General features: G+C 53.0%; 1 protein-coding gene and 1 long non-coding RNA gene across 5 annotated transcripts in view; one reads left to right on the forward strand and one right to left on the reverse strand.

Annotated features, from left to right (window-relative positions):
- Nucleotides 1–353: 353 nt before the first annotated feature.
- Nucleotides 354–3,239, reverse strand: LOC148755894 (uncharacterized). Its single transcript, XR_016018356.1, has 4 exons — nt 2,918–3,239; nt 2,383–2,471; nt 1,624–1,760; nt 354–988 (listed from the first exon to the last, which is right to left on the reverse strand). It is a non-coding gene; the product is annotated as an uncharacterized LOC148755894 (long non-coding RNA).
- Nucleotides 3,240–3,329: 90 nt separating this feature from the next.
- CD82 (CD82 molecule) overlaps nt 3,330–25,199 on the forward strand; it is a 50,627-nt gene continuing 28,757 nt past the window's right edge. For 2 of the 4 annotated variants that reach the window (XM_019746449.3, XM_019746450.3), the window contains exons 1-2: nt 3,330–3,470; nt 24,386–24,455. The gene's annotated coding sequence lies outside the window, so the exon portion shown is untranslated. The remainder of the gene's footprint in view (nt 3,471–24,385; nt 24,456–25,199) is intronic. The other 2 variants (XM_019746451.3, XM_074336251.2) reach the window with 2 other exon arrangements.

The following is a 25,199-nucleotide window of genomic DNA, read 5'->3' on the forward strand; positions in this document are numbered from 1 at the left end:
TAGACCTGGGCAAAAGAGGTCGTCTGTGTCCACTGAGAGCCTGCACCTGTGTGCATGCTTTAGGTTTCTAAACCCCTGGAAATCTCTGCCAAATGACCCAAGACCAGTTTTAGGGCATACACAAGCACCAGGTCCATCCTTCCAGGGGTACAACATGCCCCTGAGCGTACCCTTAGAGGGGTGACTGAGTGGTAGCTGTAGGCAAGGTATATGGACCGTTTGGGCACATGGGCTGGGTGTTCACATGCCTGGGTTCTAGGCCACTTGTGACACGGGACAGACATGGGGCCAGGAAGAGAATCAGGGTGGGTGGGCTGAGGGCTGGAGTCAGGGCTGGCCCACCACCTCACACTGTCATGTTCCTGCATAGAATTCCAAAGAGTCCAAGAATTCTATATTTGAACACAGCCTTCTTGGTCATTATAAAGAATATTTCTCAAGGCAGGAGTATAAACATGTTTTGTTTTCCAGTCTGTTAAATGTTTATATATAAGGTATGTCGGCCTTAATTTGCACTATTAATATGCTGCGGTCGGTCATTCTGTGGTATAGGACCAGTGCCCCAGGCTATAGGGAGATCCTCTTCTATGGGGCTGCAGAGGATGGGGGAAATTCCAGAAGCTGACTGCAGAGTGCCCTCCATGTTGCCACAGCTGCCCCCATCTCTAATCTGGAGTGACAGAGACAGGAAGGGGTAGCAGATGGGACTAGTGTGATCAAATGTCTGCCTGGGGGAAGGAGGGGCCAATGGGATCCAGCTGTTTTGCCAACTGCCAATCACCATCACAAACACCCCCAGCTTGAGGGGAGGAGACCTGGACCAGAGTAGAAGAGAGCACTCTATGCGCATTTTACATAGGTTGGCTAGGAACTCAGCCCAGGACAGACTAGCACAGTAGTTCTCAAAGTGTGGTCCCTGGACCAGCAGCACTGATGTCATCTGGAGCTTGTTAGGCTCTTGGCCTCTTGCAGGATAGATGGTGTCCCTCTGTGGGAAGAACAAGTTGGTGTGGAAATTCTATGAAGACTTTTTACTGGAAAGAAAACGTTTATTGAGCATGCACAGTGCCCAAGAATGGGCTAACGCTGCATGAACAGTATCACATTTAATTCTCAACAGCTACCCTCAAGATTGGTATTATTATTATTCCCTTTTAAGGGCTCATCACAGAAAGGTTAAGTACTATGGTCAAAAAAGCAGTTCTATGGAAAGTAACCTCACAGGGTGATCTGATCCTAAATTCCTAACTGGGCAGGTCATGGTGGGTAGTCATGCCCTAGGCCTATAACTCCTTTAGTAAAAAGTTTACCTTTGTCTTCAGCAAGCCCTGTCCATTGCTTCTGTGCATCTAGGTTAACACACCTTTGAAGTAATTGTAACCACCCTCAAGAGTGCACATAATCTTGGTAACTATCCTGTAATCCAACCCCCACTTGTCCTTTCTCCCACCTTCATGCAATCTTCCTCAAGTTCCCTCCTTAATTTGAAATGTATAAAAGAAACTGCAAAACTGTCCTTCTCCAAAGCATTTGAGATCTTGCTTCCTGGTGATTGTCAGTTTTGGCTCAAATAAGCTCATGAAAATTCTCTACAGGTTTGGATGTTTCTTACATCGACAGTACCTTATCTTGCCTTGGGCCACAAGGCTCCCACGGGTCTACCTGGTTTGTGTGATTGTCCGACCACCCGAACTTCTTCGCCATTTTGCTGAACAGTGAGTGGTTCTCAAACTTGAGTGTGGTTCAAATCACCTGGAGGCCTTGTTAAAACAAATTGCTAGGCTCTTCCCCAGTTTCTCATTCAGTAGGTCTGGGATGAGGCCCCAAAACACACATTCCTAGTAAGTTCCCAGCTGCTGCTGCTGCTGCTGCTGCTGCTCTAAGGACTATACTTTGGGAGACTTTGCTGGGCCGGGATCCAGTTCCCACCCTACTTCACCCATGCAGGGAGGTAATAATCATACCATCCCCACAATGACGTCCTTGTGAGATGCCAATGAGCTAATGGGAGTGAAAGCTTTGTCAGCTGCACAGGTGAATGGCCCTGGTAGGTAACCTGTCTGAAGCTGGTCCCTGGGGTCTAGCAATGCACAGGCTGGGATACAGGTTGGGGCCACCAATGACATCTGGAGACCTTTTGCAGCCCATCTTAATTCTGGGCCACTTCTCAAAGGCGAAAGCCAGCTTCTGAGGGCCCAGGCCAGCAGCCCCTCCTGCCACCCCCCTCATCACCCCAGGCCTCCTCCGTCACTGCAGGCAGCTTGCTGGGCACTGCCCCAACAGCTGGCTGGCTTGGGCCACTTCTGCAGGGGCCGGCCAGTCCAGGCAGGCTGGGGCAGCATCTAGCCTGTGATTCAGGGCCTGGGGCTGGATCCCACTCACCTCCAGTGTGAGACTCAGAGGCTATGACTTCCCGTCTCTCAGCCTCAGGTTGCTCTTGGGTAAAATGGACGCAATATTTGCATGGAGTCCTGCAAATTCAAGAGCCAGTAGTTTTTACAGTGCATGGCATAGAGCCCAGCCCCTGGCGAGAGTTTAATCAGCGGTAGCTGTTAATATTTTCAAAAAGTGTTTGGGCCCTAGCCGCCTCCTGACAGAGGTCGGGACTTGGAACGCAAACCGCTCCCACGCCGTTCCGGGTTCCCAGGTTGTACCCGGATACAACCGCCCTGGAATGCCAGCGTGGGGGCCAGAGGCCTGCCCGCCGGGGGTTGGGGTTGGCAGGACAGGGCAGGTTTAGGAAGGTGCTGAGGCAGGGAAGGGGCATGCCTGGGGCGTGGTCTCACTCTACAAGGGCCTGGGGGCCGGGATAGGCGGGGAGGAGAATGTGATGGGGGCGGTGGGAGGGCCTGGGGAGTAGGGCCAGCGGCCTGAGAGGGGCCTGGGGAGTACGAGGAAGGACAAAGAGTTGCGGGACCGTTAGGTATCGCTGTGAGGGGGGCTTCCCATCCAGCAGGTCTTGAGCGCAGGGCCGGGCCAGGCCGGGATTCAGGCTTTATCCGGGAAGGGCCGAGGGGCTGGAGGCGCACAGAGGACAGGGCCTAGGAGGCGGGCCCAGAAGCGGACCTCATCTTCTGCGCGCCTGGGGGCGGGGCTGACGGGATCGATTGAGAGGGCACAGTGGGGCAGGGCAAAAGGCGGGGCCCCACCCTCAGTAGGTCGCAGGGCGGGGCTGGCCGCGTTAGAGTAGGGAAGCCGTGGGGGGCGGAGCCTGGCAGGGCTAGGAGTCAGGCTACGTTCCAGCATCGCCCGGGGGCGGGGCTGGCGGACCAGAGTCTGGAAGCCAGGGGGCGTGTCAGGGGCGTTTCCTCAAGCGGGGGCGGGGCCTGGCTAAGGCCGTTGCTTTCCCTGAGGGCCGCTGGGGGGGCACTGTCGAGTGACTGAACCCAGCGCTGCGCAGTCGGAGTCAGACTGAGGCGCGAGCGGGCGAAGCCAGGCTTGCAGGACCGAGCAAAAAGCAGAGCCAGCAGGTGAGAAGGGACGGGGGGAGGCCGGCTGGACAACCAGTAGCAAAGTTAGTTTTCGCCCCCACTTCCTAAGCGCGCTTGGGTAGCTTTCTCGGAACAAGTGGCAGGTCGGGCCACGAAGTCAGCTGGTGGGTGGGTGAGAAGGAGCCTAAGTTCTCCGGCTCCGCCATGCACCAGCTGTGTGACCCGGGGCCCGTCCCCCCAGCCGGTTTTGGACCTCTAGGGTTCCAGTAAAAGGAGGAGGTTGAACCAGGTGAACTCCCGTTTGCCCGTGGAGTTGCCCTTTCTCAGTAAAACCCCGGAAGGTGAGGGCTGGCAGGTGAGAACGACTGCAGTTCAGCCACAGGTATTCAGATCGCGCTGCCCAGGCTGCAGTTTCTCTGCCTGCGGAGTGGCACTGAGCAAAGCAAAGTTTCTGTGAGCATGAAGCGGGAGTTGAGCCCAAGTCAGGAAGGTTTCAGTCTCCCTTTCCCCCCAACTCTGAGAGCCCCATATGAGTGCAGGCCAGAAACTCAACGGGGCTTTTGTCCCTCTCCAAGGGCTTTTCCAGGTGCCTTGGCCTGGGAGGCCTGGGGTGGAAAGCAGGGGACAAGTTCTTATCTCGGTGAGTAGGGAAGAGAAGTGAAAAACCCTGCGAAACTTTGGGCTTAGAGTCAAGCCCAGGGCTTGGGGCTCTTGCTGCGAACCCAGGGTTAGTTCCTGGGTCTGGAGGCTTCTGTCCTTAGTGGTAGCGGGTGCTCTGTGCCAGGGCCATGGTAGCTGGGCAGCCTAGTTCAGTGGTCATGAGCTTGGGCTTTGGGCCCAAACTGACTTGGATTCCACTCCCTTTCCAAGCTTCAGTTTCCCCATCTGTAAAATGGGAATAATAACAGTACCCAATGGCAGTAGTGAGGACTTAATGGAATAATGGGTATACAGTACTTAGCAAGGCGCCAGGCGTCCAGCGAGGCCTCACCACAAGACAGCTGCTCTGATGTGGCTGGGCAGGTGGTAGGCTGGCTTCCTGCCTGGGAATGAGCCTGTTTTTGGAGGGTCAGATGCTGGCTGCATCCCCTCCTGACCTGTGAGAGCCAGAAATTGCCATTTGTCTCCAGCATCACTTTGTCCATTGCAGGGTGGGGTTCAGAGTGTCATCTGGACCAAAGAGTGGCTGAATTTTCTGTAATATTGCTTGAGGTTGACAGCTGTCCAATTAAGTAAACCCCCAAATGTTTACTGAGCACCTATGTATATTAGATGGTGCTCAGGGGTACAGAGGTGAACCATCCAGAGATGGGCTCTGCCCTCATTTTGAGTTGCTGACAGTGAGGGCTTCCCATCCCGTCCATGCCCCTGCTGGAGAGGATAAGTCACACCCAGGGTTCTGGGCTAAATGAGATTTCATGGGTCTGTACTGCTCTGGTGGCTTGAATCCAGCCCTTCTATTGCACACTTGGCTTGGGCTGAAGCTGAGGGGCAGTGTGGGCACCTGTTACCTGTTTGATCAGGGTTGGACAGTGAAGGAGAATGGAATGCTGCATGCCGGCTCCCTGCATCTCCTGGGGAGACGAGCCCTGCACTTTAGAACCAGCTGGAAAGTACTATGGGACAGAGTCTGACTGAAGGCTGCACTATGTGGAGGAGAGAGTGTGTGTTTGTGTGCTTAGAATCGGTGCTGAGAAGAAGTGAGACACTGGAGTTAGTGAGACCTGAGCAGAACTTTTTGTCTGGGCTCCCAAGTCCCGGTTGAGTTTGGATCAACTTGGGGCCACAGACTCCCCTCTTTAAGCATTTGAATGGCATAAGATTAGAGTTTGGTGTGGCAGGGAGAGGGTCAGTAGGTGGTGCCTGTTGGGGGAGAAGATGTTCATTTCAAACCGAGCTTAGTGAGCATCTACTGGAAAATCCTCCCCACCACCCTCCATCCCACGTGATGAATGATAAACGATGACACATTGATCCCATTCTTTCGTTGTTTACTGTCTGGGAAGGAACTAAGACAAGAGTACCAGTGACTCTGATAGGACGTAATGAAGACAAGATGAAAGGGTTCTTCAGGAAAGCTTCATGGAGGAGGTGGAATTTTGGGTGAGCCGTAAGGATTGAAAGGCTTTCCGCAGCCACAAGAAAGACAGAGGGAAATAGCTAGGCAAAAGCAAGGAGGTTAGAGTATTCAGGGAATTTTTAAGAAACTGCCTGGTTTCTCAGTCTGGCTGAAGAGTTGGGATTGTGCCGGGAGGTGAAGGGGAAATGGTAGGTTGGATCAACTCGGGGAGCGCCGTGGATGCCAAGGTGAGACGTTTGGATTTGTTCTGATTTGCAGAAAGTGAAAACCACTGAAGGTTTCTGAGTAGGGGAGTGACACAGTCAGAGTGGCACTTCAGGAAAGGCAGTCTGCCAAGCGTGCCGGAGAGGGTGACCCAGTGGTCAAGGGGTAATGAACCGAAGTTGGTGGTGACAGGGAAGGAGGGCTTTGGAGATATCTGCAACTGGGGGATAGAAAAGGCACCATCAGGGAAGTGGGAGGGGACCCAGAGCGTGGGAGAGGAGAGAGTGTCCTAGTGTATGCCCTGTGTTTCTTTCTGTTTCCCACCCAGCCTAGACCATGGTGCATAGCAGGGGATCAAGAAGGTGCTGGATTGGGTGGGTGGGGAGGGTGATAAGTGCTAACGACTGATAGTGAGGGAGCCGCCCAAGTTGTCCCTGTGTTTGCCCATGATGGTGAAGCACCTGGGCCAAATGGCAGAGCTTGAGCTGGTCAGTGGTAGGTTTGGGAGCAGGGTGGAGGGGAAGTGCCTGTGGCTTTCCCCCTCACACCCCTACCCAGGGAGGACCAAGGTTAGAGGTTTGACAGTGGGGGTACAAATTTCCCGTGTACAGAGATGGGGTGGAGGTGTGGATTTTGGTTCCCCAGGGCTCCTCTGAAGTTTCTGCCATGTGGGGCAGTCCCCTCTCGCTTGAGGCCTCACACTTTTAAGCCTGTCCCCTGCCTCCCACCACCCTGAGACCCAACTCCTGTTCCCCCCTGAGGACCAGACAGCCCTCTCCTGGCACAGGGATGAGCCAGGCCAAGCCCTGAGCATTCCTTTCAGTTTGGAGCATCTGGGGCCAGCTGGAACCCCCTGGTTTTGGCTTGGCCTTTACCCCTTGCTCCAAGCTGTTATACCCACGTCCTCCACCCCATGGGAAACTCAGAGGGGGTGGTTATGATTTAATCAAGGACATCAAACCATCAGGAGTTGGTTCTGGGAGAGGCAGGAGGGAGGGAAGAGCTGGGCCTCTCTGTGGAACAGGGCAGGGCCAGGAGTGGTGGTAGGGGGCTGGTCTCATCTCAGCAGGAACTGCCCTGCCCACCACTTCCCCCCCTCTAAGCCAGATCTGAGGTGCCAGGAGGGAAGCCCAGAAGTTAAAAATATTGGTGTGGTACATGTACATGTTGCTTCTCTTCCCTTCACCCTGATGCTGCCTCTGAGGAGTAGGCCAACCACAGGCCCAGTTGGTATCTGGTGGCAGGCTAGTTTCTGACTCACCCCTGGGGTTCCCCCTACACGGTGGGTTTCCTGTCAGCAGCTGATTCACTCTGTGCTGACCATGGAGAAGCAGCTGAGGGGAGGGAAGAGGCCTGTATTCTGGTGAAGTTAGTTCCAGCTCCTCTGTTTACAGGCTCTTTGACCTGGGCTTCCCTTCCCTGCTCTGCTAATGGACTATTCTTTACTTGGCTCTCGGGGGTTTCTGTGACTCGGGATTTGTCATTTGTACATTAGGGCAAATGGGAGCGCACGCCCACGTGCATGTGTGTGTGTATGCATGCACACACATGTACACAATACAGGCTCTCAAAAAGAGTGGAAGTGGGTGACTCCTCTCAAACATGTAATCTGTCCCACCTCCTGACCCTTGCTTACTCCCCACCGGAAGCACCTTTGCCTATCTTCTACCTGTCTGCAGAATAGGGACATGGCATACAGCATGGTGGTCAAGAGTTGGACTTGGAGCTGGAATCCTGGTTCTGCCCATTCCTAGCTGTGTGACCCTCAGTTTCTGAATCTGAAAATTGGGGATAGTAATGGTAACTACCTTGTGGGGGAATGTGAGATAAGACCAAAAAGTGCATGTGAAGCTTGGCAATTTTATACCCAGCACACAGTGAGTGTTTCATAAATGAGAGCTATTCTTTTCTGCCTCTGACCCGTCTTTCAAAGCTTGTACCAGGCTGCTTCTTAGGCCTCCAGGAACATTCCCCAGAGCATCTACCTTCTGCGTGGGCCCTCTCCAACATACGTGTGTGTGCGTGCCACAAGACGCTAGTCATTTCCGGCTGTGTGATGCTCCTCGGCTCTTCCTGGGGGTAGTTGGGCCTCCCCAACATGACGCTAAGTTTCCTGAGGGGGGAAGTACGTTAAGTGTGAATGTCAGTGGCAGACTTTCTCCATACCCCCTCCTTTCCCTTCCCCTCTCTCCTCTGTGCTTGTCCACACAGAGTACTTTCCTCTTTGCTGCTGTTTTGTGGCCTATGGGGTGTCTCTGTGAACTTTCCCAGTCAGGGGCTGCCCTTTCCATCTCTGTATCCTTGACTCCTGGCTCAAGGCCTGGCACACAGCAGGTACTCAGGAAACGGTGGTTGAATGAATAAGTAAGTGATTCTCCTCGGGGTGGCCCAGCAGGACCCCACTTGGTGCCAGATCGTTGGTGACTCTTTGGTAAAGGTGGAGCCAGGAAGCAGGGTCTGGATGCCCCTGCCTTGCCCTTTAGGCTGGCTCCTGGAACCTGGGTCCAGGAGGTCTGCTGGCCTGGAATTAATTCAGTTGGGGCTTTGGCTCTGGCTTTCCTTGTAAGGTCTGGCCTTTCCCCTCCTAAGAGGGGAACAGTCCAACTTCCTCCAACCCTGCCTGTTGAGGGGTCACTCTAGTCCTTAGTGAACCCTGACTCAGCCAGAAAAGGCACTTTCAAGTCAGCAGTTATTTGTGGAAGGTGCTACTGCTCTGTGAGGGCATGGGCTCAGGGCTGGGGGAATGGGAATGTGGCCTCCAGAAGGCCCACTCCTGATATTATCACTCCAGACTACCAGGTGGGAAGTTCTGGGAAGCACCTCCACTACCCCCCTCTGGCTGCTTTCCCTGCAGTAGGGACTTCTGCCCTTTCTTTGGGGCCCTCCCCTGACTTTCCATGATGTATTCAGGGGTGATCTTGGCTGGAAATTGTTGAGAATTCTGGACCTAGGTTCATAGAGCCGATGCAAAGAAATGGATAAAGTGCTGGCTGGGCATTAGGAAGCCTGGTTTCAAAGTCAGTCTCTGTTGTAAAGTTGCAGAGTGACCTTTTCTAGGGAGGTGACCCTCTAGACTGGTTTTCTTACTCTTCAGGCCGCAAGTGGTCCAGAACCCTGCCTGGGGTCCAGCTGGGCTTGACCCAGGAGAGCGGGGAAGGAACCATAGGCAATATCATGGACTCTGGAACCAAACTGCCTGAGAATGATTCCCACCTCTGCTACTTTACTGCTGGGTGTGACCTTAGGCAAGTGTCTTAACCTTTCTGTGCATTAGTTTCAGCATCTAAAATGGAAATGATAATAGTACATAACTCACAGAGTTGTTTGAGAATGCTATGAATGAGTGTATGTGAAGCATTTCTGAAGTGTGCCTGGCACTGAGTAAGTGCTATACGTGTATGAGCTGTTTTTGGTGGGGTTGCTATTATTATTAGGAAGCAGGATTTAAGTCTCTGGGGGCAGGAAAGCTTGGTGATTAGCTTTGTCTGAGGATCAGGAGACCTGGATTCTGATCCTATTCATCCTTTACTTTCCATGTGACTTCGGGCAAGTTACAACCCTTCTTGGGCTGCAAAAATATAATTATCCTGCATTTGCTGCACTTGGCATTTGTAAACGAGGCACAGCGTCACAGTGGGCACTTGCAGTGTTTTATTCACTGAAAGGACTTCTGGGTGCCTGGCCCATTCTCCTGCATTGAGACAGCCACTGTAGGCAGGTCTCAGTGCTGTCACAGAGGCACTTCAGACACAGAATGGCAGCGCTGCCCCACCCCCGACAACTGTACTCAACAAGGCCAGAAAGTAGATGAATCCATTTAAATATACACATACCAGTGGGATTATATAGATCAGATTACAGACCTTTATTTTTTTTTACTTTCCTCTATTTTCTGAATCTTCTGTAGTGAGGCCATATTATGTTTATGCTTAAGAAAGGACACACTTATACAATAAAGCTACCAAAAATCTTACTATACATACGTAAAACAAAAATGTATTATATGAACTTGGGATCGCATTGAGCTTTTTGTTGTTAATAAAGTGTTGTGTGTTTTTTGTTTTTTTTTCCAAAAGGGGGTGGGGTGTTGGTTTCAAGTGAGTATCAATTTGTCAAAAGACTGAGGGAATGTGTATGGAGGGAGAGGCTATGTCCACCGCCTCGGAGACAAGAGTCTGATAGGGATGGGAGTGTCCCCCAGCTCCCATTGTGGTGCACCCTGAGTGCTGCCTGATGTTTACAAAGCTTTTCAACAAGCTTTTCAACAGTCTGTGACACCAACGGGCTTCATTTCCTCATGCTGACAATAAGGAAAATAATACCTAATTCAGGGGAGTGCTGTGACGGTTGAACGAGCTGAACACATCCTGAGGTTTTAGAGGGAAACCCTTTCTCCTGAATTTTGAACGAAGTGAAAAGAAAACAGTTGACAAAGATGGAGCTCCAAACGTCAGCGGCATTACTGAGCAGGCAGGCCAGAGAACGTGGCTTCAGGTCCGGGGCCCAGAGGGCTGGCTAACCGTCTGCCCTGGCACTAGCACTGTTACCTGTCCTGTCACAAGCAGCTTTTGACAGGGGCCAGCTACCCTGCAGAAGCAGGTGGTAGCAGCAGAGAGCAGCCCTGATGGAACACTCCCAGCAGGCACTTGGCTCTCCTGAGGCGGGGCCCCACTGAGCATGCCCACTGTTTGGCCCTGCGTGAAGGAAGCGTGAAGGGGCGGAGCGAGGCCAAAGGTGTTCCTCCGGTAGAGGTCCCTCCTCATGGAAACAAGTGGAGAGGGGAATATGTGTTCCCACCCATAAATGTGAGGCACTTTAAATGATTCCTGGTGTGCAGTGACCACTCAATAAATGTTAATTTGTCGTTGCTGATAGTGATAACAACAAGTCATTCTATTACAATGGTTGGAAAATTACTCTTCCACTCACTGTCTTAGGGGATGGAATATTAGAATGTTGCAATGGGGGCTGATGAGACATCCTCCCATGTAGAGGAAATGGAAACTCAGTGGGAGTAGGAAGAGTGATATGTATGCGGTCCTGTGGCAAGTGAGTGAGTGGTTAGGCCTTAGGTCACTGTTGGTCATACAGACAACCGACCTCCTTGACCTCTGGCATCTGAATATACAGCAGAGATGAAACTGGAACAGGGATGATGTATCATCTAATCTGGCACTAGGCAGTTAGAGGGTCTCCAAAATCCTCTCTGATTCCCTTTCTCTTTGCCCCGCACCCTGTCCTGGCAGGATCCAGCAGCAGGCTCCTTTTTGCCAGGAGACTGCAGAGCATTGTGTCATGCCTCTCAAACTTTGTGCATATCTGGGAGGTGGTGAGCTGCGTGGAGGGGACCACTGGGGTTATCCGCACAGCGTGGGCTTCCTCCGGCTTCTCAGGCCTTGAGGGTGGCCAGACCGAGGTATGGGCCAGCTCTTCCTCCCACTATCTGCTCACCTTTGGGCACGTTTCTCAACCTCTCAGAGCCGTGGTTTCCTTACCCGTGAAATGGAGAATGTAATGGTACTTCTCTAATGGGCTTGCATGGGGATTAAATGAGATAATGGGTGTAGGTAAAATGCTTAGTAGTGGGCCCAGTTCAGAACGGACCCTTCGTACAAGCCAGCGGGTGATAATGATGAACAAAGGCTGCTCCTACTATGCCTTTGGGGAAATGACAAAAAATCCTCCTGCCCAAGGACGAAGGTCCTTGATCTGGAGGGAAAGAGATTTCCAGGACTGTTTGGAGCTCTCTGGGGGTCAGAAGGGTCTTAGGCCTCTGTAGGCTTAGTCCTTGATTAGACTGTGTGAGCCTAGCCTTGACCTGAATGCTCTTGGCTTAGAGTTGAGGGCCAACTTGGGTGCTTGTGACTAGAGGAGCGTGGTCTTGTGAGCAGCTCTATAGTCCATTGAGTCAACCTACCTCCCCAGTCTGATCCCATGGACAACATCCAGACTTGCTTACATACCTCAAGGCTTGGAGAACTCACTACCTTTCCTTTCTGGACAGATCTAACTCTGAAATATGGTATAGAATTTGAGCAAACCCTTCTTCCCTTAGCTTCCACTCATTGATCCTGATCCTGGGGCCACATTGAATGTAGACACCCCCTAAAGGGACCAAGTCTCCCTTTTATGCAGGGCTGCCCCCGGCCAGTGATTCTAATGTAGGAAAGAGCTGTTTCTGTCCATTTTTAAAAAAACTTCATCTCTATCTGAACCAAGTAAGCACTTTAAAAATAACTTTCTAGTTATCAAAGAAATAGTTTTTGTCGAAAAATTTAGAGGGTAAAGAACAGATGCAAAGGAGGACATTACCACTCAGAGATAAGTTGAGTGAACAGTTTTTTGTACACACACACACACACACACACACACACACACACACACGATTGGGATCATATCATCGTGTGAACCACTTCCTGTGCTGCCACTTTTCGGTTAACATTGTAAGGGAGGATTTTTCCACGTTGTTCAATATTCTTCCCCCGCGTGGTTCCTTGCTCCTTAGCATCATGTCACATGGATCTACTGTGACCTAGTTAAGCATTGCCCTGCTGTTGCACATTTAGGCCGTTTTGAATTTTTCATTAGTATCCACATTGCTACAGTGACTACCTCGTCCAGACGTATGCTCAGCTCTGTGCTCAACTTTCCACTGAGTGAATTGCTAGAAGTGGCTTTCCAGTCAGGTGGTTTTTAAATTCAAGGTCTGAGAGTCACCTTCTCAGGCAAAAGCCCTTTCCCTGACACTCACCAGAATGTACCCCCACACTTAGCTCCAGCCCCCCTGGAGGAAGGGACAGTCAGTACCCCTCAGTGCTAGTTTGAAGACCCACAGAAGCGAGAGGGCGGGCTCTTTGAGGTATGTTATGTTTGTGTGTGTGTGAAAGAGACAGAAAGATATGGGGGAGCTTTTCCTTTTCAACTGTAGTCTGACTTTTGACCCTCCTTTCTGGGAGCCAGTGGTGTCATTAACTAATTATGGGATCTCGTTACTATTTAATGACCTCTCTCCATGATGACTCCTTCCTCCCCAGCAGCCTTATGGGAGTCAGGGAGTGGGAAGAGGAGTCTGTGGGAGGAAGTTTCTCTGGAGTAGCATATGGGTCATGGGGTGGCGTAGTACTTCTCAAACTCTGACACATGTCAGTTTCCTGGAGGGTTTGTTAAAGCACGGATCGTACCCCGAGAGTTTCTGATTCTGTTGGTCTGGGGTGCAGCTGGAGAATGTACATTGCTAACATGTTCCCAGGAGATCTTGCTGCTGGTCCGGGGACCACACTTTGAGAACCAATGGAGTAGTGGAATGGGGCCGGGAGGGGGTGTGTGTGGTGAGCTTCCGCTTCTGGTGCTGCTGACAGTAGGAACCTTGTCACATTTGAGAAAGGCTCGTGTGAGACCTGAACTCACCTTCCCCAGCCCCCACCTCATTACCCCTTCTTTAGTATGTGCACGTATATATTTATGTGCAGGAGGATAAGATGATGATCACCATCCCTATTTTACAGAAAGGAAAACTGAGGCTCTGACAGGTCTCCTGAAAGTTGACAGAAGCACTGACACAGGAACTCTGGCCTGTCACCTCTCTCTGCCGTCCCCTCACTCTGGGCTTCCCCCCTGCAGGAGTAGAGGTGCCTTCCTTGAACACTGTTCCTGCCCCAGGGGACCCTGAGTGACAGGGCTGGGAAGGCAGGTTCCCCCACACCATCTCTGAGCCAAGGTCTGGCTCTACTTTTGCCCCCCACTAGCCATTTAGTAACGTGATCTTCTTCCAAGATCTAGTGTCCTCCAGCCAGTTTATGTTCCCAGTTATTGTTCTGGGCAGGTTTTCCGGGAGGTCGGAAACTTTCTCCTGCAGCCTGGGAGTTGCCTGGCAGGCACAGCAGAGGGAGAGGAGAGAACCTCATCTGTTGAGCATCTAATATGAGCTAGACCCTGCCCTGGGCACTTTGCAGCCGTGACATCAGGTCATCCTCCCACCAGGTGCCCCAGATAGAGGTTACCATTAGCCTCCATTTACAGATGAGGAAACTCAGTGTCCCAGGGCTGAAACTACTTGCCCAAGGTCACAGCTGAAAGTCACAGAGCTGGGCTTTCAATCCCAAACTCCAAGGCTGGGTCCCCTCGTCTGGAGTGGCAACAGGTCTGGACTGAAGGAGCTGGCATATGGGGGAAGCAGCTGTGCTCCACCCACCACCCATGCAAAGAGGGTCAGCTTGAGGGGCAGGGCTCCCCTGGGATTTGGGGTGCTGCACTGGGAGGGCTCTGGCCGAGCCATCAGGATACCCAGTTCAGGTCGCGCTCTGCTGCCACCTGGCTGTGTGACTTTGGGCAAATCACTCCCCTGCTTGAGGTGTCTGAGTCCTCATTTCTCATAATAATACCTTATGCTCTATAGCTTTTAGCAGTGGACGTTTTCTCACATAATTAGTCCTGTGAGCTTTCCAGAACCTTGTGAAATAGGCAGGGGGAGTACTATTATTGAGCCCATTTTACAGATAATGAGAGAGGCTATGAGTGAGATGCCCAGGATCGTCCAGCTGAGGAGGTGCTGGAGCCAGGACTTGAACTATGTTGTCTTTGCTCCCTATCCCGAGCCTGCCCCCTCACTCCGCCCTGCCTCCTAAGTAAGGAAGGAGAACTCTGCGCTCCTCTGTATTCTCAGCCTCAGGGTTAGGGATTCCAGGACTCCTAGTTGGGCTGAGGGGGTCTTGGGTGCAAGGCACCCAGATTTCCAGGAAAGGCTGGCTTGAGATTCTTGCTCTGGGCCAGGAACCAGGAAGACAGGGTGGTCCAGGCTGTGTCTGTTACTGGCTGCTGCCCAGGCCTGGACTTTTGAGAACCTGGGTTGTGGGGGGAAGAGGGGTCTAGCTCAGCTCTCTCTTCCCACCTCAGCCCCTGGCTTCCCTTGGGAACTGTGCCTGCCCTCCAAATGCACAGTACAGAATTTTCCAGACTCTCAGACCTCAGTGCTCAGGCCCTGTGGTTCGGCCTGAATGCCCTCACCTCCTCTCCTGTCTCCTGACCTGACTTAGTCTTCCTCATTATTCCAAGCCCAGCTCGAGTCACCTTCTTCCCTCGGGAAAGCCTTGGTGCTCTGGCCAAGCCAACCCAGTTGTCTCAGGTCTGTCCAGTGGATGAACTGGCAAACACACTTAATTCACTTCCCGACGAGGCCGTGAGAGCAAGGGCTGTGGCTGCTGTGGGTCCGAGAGCCCCTTGGGGTCAGCCAGGTTGGCAGGGGTCAGGGCGCTATGTCTCGTGGGCTGGGGACATCTGACCCCTTCAGGGTCAGCCTCAGACCTGTGATTCACACTTTGCAACCTGGAGCAAGTTACTTATCTTCTGTGACCGCTGGCTTTGTTCTCCTGACAATATGAAAGCTGCTTTCCTCACTGACCCCTTGTGAGGCTTGCATGAGATAAAGTGTGCAAAACACCTACCGCTGACATCTGGGGGATCCCAGGCGCTCAGGAAATGCCGCTCTCTCCCCTTCCCTGCAATCAGCTCCGGCTTCATTCCACCTCCACCCACCCAGCCCCCTTGAGTGGGGTGTCTGGTTGGGCCTTGGTCTAAGACCTGAACTCAATCTGCTCTGGCAATGGGGTGTTCTAGGCAGATAATGGGGGAAGGGTTGGGCCGAGGGACAAACTCAGCTCCTAGCAGGCTGTGCCAGTTCCGAGCTGTGACCTTGGGCATAGTATTCGATTGGGTGCAAAAGTAATTGCAGTTTACCAGGTTAGAAGATAATTGCAAAAGCTGCAGTTACTTTTGCACCAACCTAATACCTTCCCGAGCCTCAGTTTCCAGATCTGTGGAAGGGGTCCATATATCTCCTGTGTTCTCAGGATCACGTAGGGCTTCCTGGTGGAGCGGATGAGTAGGCATGGGAATCCAGATGACTGAATCCCTGAGAGCGCCCTCCCGGGGCCTGGAGTCCAGCCAGTAGTGGGTTCATTTACATATCCATTTTCCTGCTGCAAAGCAAACAGTCGCCTTTCCCTCTGGACACCCGGAGGCTCACTAGGCTGCTGTGCTCTTGGTTCTGGGCCTGGCATGCTGGGCCCCCCCTCGGGGAAGCAGCCTCTCTGAACATTTTGATCCTGTGCAGGCCCTGCCTGACGTTCTGAGACCCACGTGATGCTCCCACTGGCCCTCCTGCTGAGAACTCTTGAAACCCCAGGCCTGGGCCCTGGAACCCCGTGCCAGACTCCTTCCTAGGGCACCGAGCACATTTCCTTTCTGTTTCTGTCTGTGTGTCCGTCTGTACACTCCCCCTCCTCCCAACTCACTGGGGCCGGAACCTCTCACGGTGATAATAATCACCACACTTCCCTTTATTGTGCCAGAGCATTTTCGTTTCTCAAACCTCACACCTCCCTGTAAGGTAGGAATGAACTGTTGTTGTCCCAGAGAGGGAAGGGGACTTGTGAAGGCCCACAGCTGGGACTTACCACCTCTCCACCCACCCCCATTCCCCGACTCAGCGCTGCTCACGTTCTTGGCAAAATGTTGCCCTCCAGGGGCAGGCCCCTTGAATCCAGAGTGGGAAGTGGATTGAGAGGAGGTGAGGGTGGCAGAGACCTAGGTCTCCAGGGTGGAGGGTCCTAGATTTTCACCCTGCCTTAGGGGCTGGCACAGGGACCATTCCCATTGCACAGATAGGGAAGTTGAGATTTAGGGGAGGGGAGTGATGGATGACAGGGTAGAGCCAGCTGGGCATGGTCCCTTTCTTCTTTCCTCCCCAGGGCCCCGAGGGCTCCCGTTGGGGGGATTCCATGGGGCTGTTTGTGAGCTGGGTGCTCATTTTGGCTTCATTGCTGCTGGCTGAGCTCAAGTCCCTCTCTCTGCTTCAGCTCCCTTAGGGGCCTGTGAGTGACTTAAGCAGCACTTCTGGTGCTAAAGACCCAGCCTTCTCAGGAATGGGGCGGAGGGGGGCTTTCGGTCCAAGGCACTGCAGTATCGGGGGGAGGCCAAGGCTGAGAAGAATGGGGTGGGCCATTGTTGATGGCTGGTGGGGGGAGGATGGTGTAGGTAAGAACCAGAGGGCTCTGGCCCCTCAAAGAGACCAACAGAAGAGGGTGAAGGTGCGCATTTGGGGTAGTCTGGTCTGGCTCCCAGGGTGGGATCCCGCCTGGGTCAGCAGAGCTGCATTCCTGGGCAGGTTTTGCCTCAGGCTCCCCTGGGGGCTTTCCATGGAGACCAGAGAGGGCTCAGGATTCACAGGCGTCTCCCTTCACCTGGAATCTGTCTTTCTGTCCCCCTCTCCCTGTCATTCTCGGTCTCTCTTTCCTTATCTCTTTGTGTCTGCCTCTCTTACTCTCCTTTCCCCATCCTCCCCTATTTTTCTTTTGACCTCCCACCAATGCCCCCACCCCCCACCCCATCCGTCTCCCTTTGAAGCTAGAGGGTCTCAGGAAGGTCTAGCAGGTGCTGGGGCCCGAGGCCACCTGGCTGAGACCAGGCTAAGGGGACTGGCGCTGCCCAGGCCCAGCTCCTCAGCAATCCCAGAGGACCTGAGAGGTCCAGGCCTCTCTCCCTGGGCAAGGAACCCTGACAGGCTGTGCTGGTCTCCTGTTACCCTTTTCCTACCCCAACTGTCAGGTGTCTGGTTAAATGGTCACTGCCTTGCTTGGGAATAGAAGTTTGGGCTCTACATGCCCCATGGATGGTGCAACCCTTTATCCTAGCCTCAGAGGGCCTGGAACCCTGCAGTTGACTGTGGAAATGGATTGTTTGGGGCCACTCCTCCCTGGCACTGGGTGCCTGCCACGGAGAGGGCTGGCTAGGCTGCAGCCAGGCCCTGTGTGCTGGGTGAGGTGGCCCTGGACACTCTGGATGTTCAGAGGCTCTCAGGATGTGAGAAGAAGAGACTTGAGAGATGGTCTCAGAAACAGGAAGAGGCAAGGCAGAGGGGAAGGCTCAGGGGAAGCCACTGACAGAGACAGAAACATATGCAGAAGGGAAGAGAAAGGTGGGGGAAGAACCGAAGGACAGAGGGGTAAGCCCCCAGAGAGCTCTGTCCTGTCCTCACCTGGGTCTCAGCCAGGAAAACTAACCCCAGCCTCCTTCAAGCTCTTGGAGTTTAGAGTCTCCACATCTTCTCTGTGTTTTCCTCCTAGAATCCATGACAGAGAGAGAGTCCCTGTACCTGTGTGTGTAGCACTCTGTCTTGACTGTGTCTCACGGACCCCCCCACCCCTCTCCATCAAATGCCCCTGAAGCCAAAGTGCCTCTCAGGCCTAGGGAGGTGTTGATAACGACAGCCTTCGGAGGTAGGAAGTATTAGCCCATTTTACAGATGAGGGAACTGAGGCTCAGAAAAGTTTAATGACAATTAGGGGTGGACAGAGTCAGGATTCGAACCCACAACCATCTGAAGTCTGTTCTAACTAGGACTGTCAGTGCTCTGTGAGGGTCTGTGCAGGAGAATGTTCTAGGAAGGTTGTTTGGAGGAAGTGGCATCTCAGGAGCCCCATCTCTTCCTTCCTGAGCCCAGTGCCTGGGGAGGGTATGTTGTGACTGAAGAGCCTGCGTGCTGCCATGTGGGGTCCCTGATTAGCATCCCCCTCCTTCTTCCTAATCATCTTGCTAAGGGCCCACACCCAGTACCCAGCCTCCATTTCTTAGGACCCCCAGCTCTGGCCCAGATGTTAACCCTTTGTTATCCATCTGCCCCAGCTGTCCAGTCTCTCGGGTGAGTGTGCAAGCTGGCCGCTGCTACCTGGTGCAGCCACAGAAAGTCTGCAGTTGGTTGGGTTCAGAGGTCGGGCTGTGAAATACAATTAAAGTAGGCTGGGCCTTGGTGAGGTATTTCAGTTATGTATCATTTATAACTTTGTTTCTGCAAGCGGCATAGCATGACAGTAAAGCACTGGGGCTCTGTTGGGGTTCAAATCCCAGCTCCATAAACTGTAACCTTGGTTCAAATCCCAGCTCCATAAACTGTAACCTTGGGTCTTGGACCTTGAGTCTCAGTGTCTTCAACTATAAAATGGGGTTAAAAGCAGTGCTTACCTCAGAGGGTCATTACAAGGATAAACTGAACATCATGAAGGACTTGGCACAATCTCTGGCAAGTAGTAACTGTAAAAATGTTAGCTTTGTTATTAAATACTGGAAACAATGTTCTAAAGAGCCCATCTTGTCTGTTAAAAGGGAAGCTGGAGGCTGGAATCAGCATGGTGCTTTATGACTATTTTGGTGTATAATTGCTCATTTTCGTGTCTTTGTTCCTTCAGTTTAGGCACCCTGGGGGCAGTGATGGGTTTCATTCATCCATTTCCTGCATCCAACTCGGAGCCCACTTGAAGTGGGGCTTCAATGAACTGCAATGGGCAGTGGCTCAGGAAAGAACCTCTGAGCAGAGGATAGCCACTTGGGAGACCCCTGGAGTGGCAGCGCCTTAGGCCTTCTGTGGTAGGAAGCAGTATTACAAAATGCTGAGGACCTTGGGCTCCAAAGTCAGAGGGTCTGGAGAGCAAAGCTTAGCTGGGCCACTGTCCCCCATATGACCAGGACAAATGCCACCACCTTCCTAAGCCCCAGAGGTCCCGCTTATAAAACGGGAATGATGAAGCCATGCCCTCCACCTGGCAGGCTAGTGTGGGGCTAAATGAGAAAATGTGAGTGAAACCACTCCCGGGGGGGTGCTTTGGGGTATATTCGTTTCATTCATCAGTCCTCCCTCCGCTCAACTTCCATTTAAGTCCTTGGGTGATGGTAACCTTTCCTGGGCAGTTTGTAGGAACCTGAGTGTGTCGCATGTCTCAGGCGTCAGCCTTTATGCATACCCTCCTCCTGCCATGTGAAAAAGAGACTCTTTGCCTAACACAACGTCTTCCCAGAGTGCTCAGTCTCTGTCATCCTCACATTCTGGAATTTGGCAAGCTGATTCCGCCATCTTCCTGGACAAGCCTTGATATCCCCTTTTTACACATGAGGCTCAGAGTGGGTTGGCAACTTGTCAAAGGTCACACAGCTCTACAAAATGGGATTAGAATTAGGTCTCTCTCAATTCAAAGTCCATGCTCTGATGTGGTTTATTTTTCTGCCTCCTGCCCATGGGGCTAGGGAGGGGTCCTTGGAAGGTGGCTGACTCTTGAGAACGTACCTGGGAATCCGAGTCCTCTTGTTTGGGCCCCTGGAATCTGGGACTCCTGGCCAGCCTCTCATCTTCCTAAAGATGCCTCCAACCTGGGGCTTCCCAACTGATGTGCCCAAATGGATTACCGATGTGTTGAGGTATCTCAGCCCTTGGGGACAGAACCCTGGGCCAGTCACTTCAGACCAGGTGCAATCCTGTCTCTCCACCCCAGTGTGCTAAATAAATACATATACTTCTGTATATATCATGATGTGAAACAGGTTGGGAAGCACTAATGCTCTAACCAATCCCCCCCCCGCCCCTACCACACGTACAGAAAATACACTTTCCCCAGAAGGGTGGGGAGTCATGGGCCTCTCTGGGCCACAGTCTCTCAATCTGAGAAATGGGGACTGAAGTAGGTTATGTCAAAAGCCTTTCTGGCACTATGAATCTGAGTGTGTGAGCCTTAGTACCCAGTGTTGGGAGGGAGTGGGGTCGGCATGGAGTCCAAGCAGCCTGCCAAGAGAACCAAAAGCAGTTGAGAAAGGGAGCCATGGAAAAGGAGAGACCTGAGGCTATGGCTCCACCTCAACTTGAATCTTTGGCTGCAAGGGAGCCAGGTGGGAAGCCTGAAAGGCTCCAGGTGTTTGCTGTTCCCCAGGATGTATCCCCATCAGAGTAGCCCCCTTCTTCATGCTGAAGGCCCTCTAGTCTCATCGCTTGGGTTTCAGAACAAAGCCTGCTGGGAAGGGCCACATGTATCAGCCTCATCAACCACACTGAAGGAATACCGTGGCCAAATTTGGCAGGGTTGATCGTTTCCTTCCTGACAGGAAACCAAGAGTCAGGCCTCAGAGCTGGGGCAGGATGGGGCCAGGCAGACAAACAGAGTTGTGGTGGGGTGGGCAGGTTCCACCATCCACCTCGTTCCCTTAGGCAACAGGTGAGAAGGAAAGAGTTCTGGTCTCAAGTCAGACCTGAATTTTAATCAGGGCTTAGCCACTCACTTGTGTGGCCTTAGGCAAGCCACTGAACCTCTGAGTCTCAATTTCTTCATCTGTTAAATGGGGAATAATAATATCTCAGGGGTGGGGTGTTAGAGAGATTAAACGAGGGACAATGTGAATGGCATGATACAAACTATAAAGTGCTGTCCCTCCTCTGCCACAGTCTGGCCGGGGGCGGCTGCTGTCTGCATTCCTGTGGTACCTCTGGCCCCACTCTCCAGGGTGTAAAGTCCTTAGGAGAATGGGAGCCTGTCACGCCAGCTCATGGAATTCCATGGCAGGAGCTGGTTCTCACTGGGCCCTGGGTTCCTCATGTGTAAGACGAAAAGGACTTGGGCTCTAAAGCTCTTGATTCCTGGGAGGGTCATGTCTGGATGCGTTGCTTCCATGATTGCAGCGGTGGTGGGATTTGGTCACTTGTATTGTGAGCCCTGACAGTGCCCCCAGAGCTCTTTCTGCACCTTATCTCGGTCCTCCCACAATCCTGTGAGACGGGCCCGGCGAGCTAGTGTCCCCGTGCTAAGAGATCAGATGCTGGACTCAGGTGCAATAACTCCCTTGCTCAAGGTCACAGCACAGCTAGTAGGAAGCAGAGCTGGGATTCAAACCGAGGTCTTGGCGGAATCTTAAGATCCCAATCACGCCTCATGATTTTCCTGTTGCCCAGAGTGACAGCTTTTTACTTTTGCCTTTTTCTTTCCTGTTTTAATAACAACAACAACAACAAAGTAAGACCAGAGGATGAAAAATAAGATAGTGAGGAGGTCAGCAAGCCAGCCCCGGGAGTCAGCCGGGGTTTCAGGAAACACATCACCTGTCCCACATGAAAACAAACACAGCCACCTGTGCCCAGCCCCTTTTTGTGGGCAAACCTGGCAAAGTCCAGAGGACTGGAGGGGCGGGTGGCCAAGAACTGGCTTGCAGGTGGAGCGCCTGTGGACAGACGGGCTTCCAGAGCAGGGCAGCCAGGCTCTCTCAAGCTCCCACGGGATCAGTTGTCCAACTCACCAGACTGGCTGGACCTCCAGGCCTCAGGCAGGCCCCTGGGCACAACCCAGAGGCTGAGACATAGGCCCCGCCCAGGTGGAGAGCAGAGGCCCCCCTTTCTTGGGCAGCTCAGCCCAGCCCTGTTTACCTTAATGCCACCTCCCTTGCCCCAGAGCAGCAGCGGTCAGCCTCTGGCACAGAGACCTCCAGACGAGGCCCCCATCTGGAGGCTGGATCAGTCCTCCAGGGGCTGCAGACTGTGGGTCAGGAAACCAACAGGCTTAGGACATTATCATAATTGGTAGCATTTATTTCACATTCACTGGGTGCCAGGCGCTTTATAGATACTAACTCCTGTAAGCCTCACCATAACCCATTATTAAGTCCATTTTATAGGTGGGAAAGCTGAGACACAGTGGTGAAGTGATTGTCCGAGGCCACACAGCCCGTCAGATGTGTGTGGCATATTTGGCATTTCAAGCAGGGAGAGTAGGAGTGGGTCAGGGTGCCAGCACAGGCTAAAGTCCTACTACGTGCTAGCCTGATTGCCGGGCACCTTCACACCAGGGTGGGGTGTGTGGGTTTAGTGTCCCCATTCACTGATAAGGAGGCAGCTCTGCGGTGTCTCCCAAGGTAATATGGCTGATATATGGCAGATCCAGGGCAGGGTACCAAGGGTCACCGGGTGACTCTGAGTTCAGCTCTAACACCTCTCTATGCCAAAGGCCTGGTGAGCTGGGTCAGGGCAGCAGGTGGAGAGCGAAGAACTCTGGGCTCAGAATCCTCACATCTTCCACTGAGTACTCAGCCCCGATCTTCCTGTGTGACCTGAAGGCTCTTGCTTTCTCCGGCCCCGATGGAAAAAATGCACTGATCCCAAAAGTCTTCTCCTGCACAGTGGACGTTGCTCTGGGGGTTGGTGCCTCCAGGAAGTCAGGGATGGAGCAGAGGTGCCAGGAGCTTCATGTGTGAGATTCTCCCTGATCAGGCCCTGCGTCCCACGCTGAGCAGAGGGACTGAGCCATGCTGGGTGTCACACATTAGAGTCCCCAGGAGAGCCTTAAAAAACCCTGGTGCCTGGGCTGTACCTCAGGACCAATTAAATCAGCATCTGGGAGGGACCCGGGCACCAACAAGTTTTAGAGTTCCCGGCATAGTTCCAGGGTGCCTCCATGATGGGGAACCACTACGCTAAACAAATGGGAGATGGGTACAGTAAGAACCTCCGGGCTTTCTGGGGTTAATGGCCCCTGACCTGATGACCGCATGTGCCTGCCCAGCTGTGTGCATCTTTCTTGGGGGATGGTTCACAACTTCCATCAGCTTTTCTGACCCAAAGGAGATTGAAATCCAATCTTGGGGGGAAGCAACCCCCTCCCCCCCAAGCCAGCAATGTCATTTCTAAGGACATGAAACCTCCAGTTGCAGGATCAAAGTTGGTTTGTCTTGTCTTCTTTAAGAAACTTTTCCAGACTCCCCCGCTTCCTTTCCTGCTTTCTGCAAATGTATATCTAGTACTTGCTACATACTAGGCACTGTTCTTGGCTCTGGGATACAGGGTGAATGAGACAGACGCAGCCCCTCCCCTTAAGGATCCTTATTCTAATGGGGGCTCCAGACACACTAGTGAACCAATAAGACAACTGCAGTGAATGGGGCACGTGACAGGCCCAGGTATCAAGCTTCTGCTCCTTAAGAGTCACTGGGATTCTGATGAGTTGGTGGGGCAGGGACGGGGCCCTGGGCCTTGGCATATTCTGATTCTCATGTGCAGCTGCAGGTGAGGCCCGCTGTGTAGACCAGGTGTTCAGGGAAGGCCTCTGGGAGGAGGGAACTCCCTACAGGAGGGAAGGCGCCAGCCTGGGGCTTTGGGGGAGAAGTGCTTTTGGAAGAACCACAGGTCAAAGGTGCTGATGTGGGAAAGGGCCTGCTACCGTGTACCTGAACAACAGGAAAGAGTGGCTTTTGTGGCCTGAGGAATGGGTGTGTTGGGAAGGAGGGAGGTGCTGGACAGAGGAGGGGCCGGGCAAACCAGGCACGGCCCCTCCGGCCACATGAGAGCGTTAATTCTATGGCAAACATGTCGGTTACATCACCATTGCAGGGTTGCAGGCAGGGGGGTAACAAGGTCCAGTTTGCATATTTCAAAGCCCTTCCTGAGGTGCGGATAATGGATTGGCGAGCAGCGAGGGCAGAGTGGAACCTGTGACCAGCCAACGAGCTGTACTGGTCCAGGCGGGAGGTGAGGCGTGGGGCCGGGGGAGGTGCTGGATTGGGCTGTGGGATGAGGGGGATGAGGAAGAGGGAGACTCTGCCGAGGCTCTTAGGCGTCCAGTCGGAGCGAGCTGGTGGGTTGAAGGACCATGTGATCCCCTCCTCTGAATCCGCAGCACTTAGAATCCTGGAGTGCCAGCCCCCAAGGCCCTCGAGCCTGTGGTTTCGCATTTCCTAACATGTGTTCCACGTGGTGTTGAGGGCTAGTAAGCGAGAAACTGTTTCAAGTCAGCAGTGTTTACAGCCTAATGGACAGTGACTCGGGGAGGAGAATCGGCGCTCCACAAACGGTGACAGCCACATTTTCTGTTAACAGCACGTCTCCTAGGACTCGTATTCTGAGGAACCGCTCTGGAAAACGCTGCCGTGGTCCTGTCATTTGACAGGTGAGGAGGTGGGGGTGGGGGGCAGTCACCTGTGCTGGGTCTCCTACTGAGTGTCCCGCCAGATCAGGTGCGATGCGGCTGCACCACTCGGGTTCCCCAAGGCTGTGTGGGGGCATCCAGGTTCGAGGGTCAGGCTGGAAGGCGCCTCCCCCATGCTCAGCTGAGGGACAAACCAAACCTCCTACTCTATGGGTGCAGACTCACAGGGGGCCAACACAGAGAAGGGGTTCTCTCAAAGACACCAGCTCCGCTCCAGTCCCACTTCCTGTGCCCAGGGGCTCTGGGGAAGGTGAGGGCGCCTTGGCAGTGGGTCTTGGGTGAGCCGGCTCAGGGTGCTCACACCTACATGACCCCGTCCCCACTTCTTGGGCAAGGACAAAAGAGGTCTGAAAATAGTCTCAGCTGAACTAGGGGCAGTGGCTCTCAGACCCCCTTCAGGTGGCTGAGCACTTGAAAGTCCTGGTGTTTTACGTGGACGTTCCTCCCCCTCCCCTTCACCTCTCCATCCCTCTGTCCCTCCGTCCCTCCCTCCCTCCATCCCTCTATCCACCCGTCTTCCAGTCGGCAACATTTTCTGGGAGCCTACTTTGTTCTCATAAATAATACAGTGTCTTTCCCCTCAAGGTATCACAACCCATAGGGGAGATGGACAAGTGAGCAGAAAATTACTGTCCGGAGCATCAGGAGTTGTAACAGTAACCTCCATTTATTGAAAGCCTAGTCCGTGCCAGACACTTTACCCAC

Source organism: Rhinolophus sinicus, chromosome 14 (assembly GCF_057876585.1).
Source record: "Rhinolophus sinicus isolate RSI-liver-muscle chromosome 14, RSI-T2T, whole genome shotgun sequence".
NCBI classification, from domain to species: Eukaryota; Metazoa; Chordata; class Mammalia; order Chiroptera; family Rhinolophidae; genus Rhinolophus; species Rhinolophus sinicus.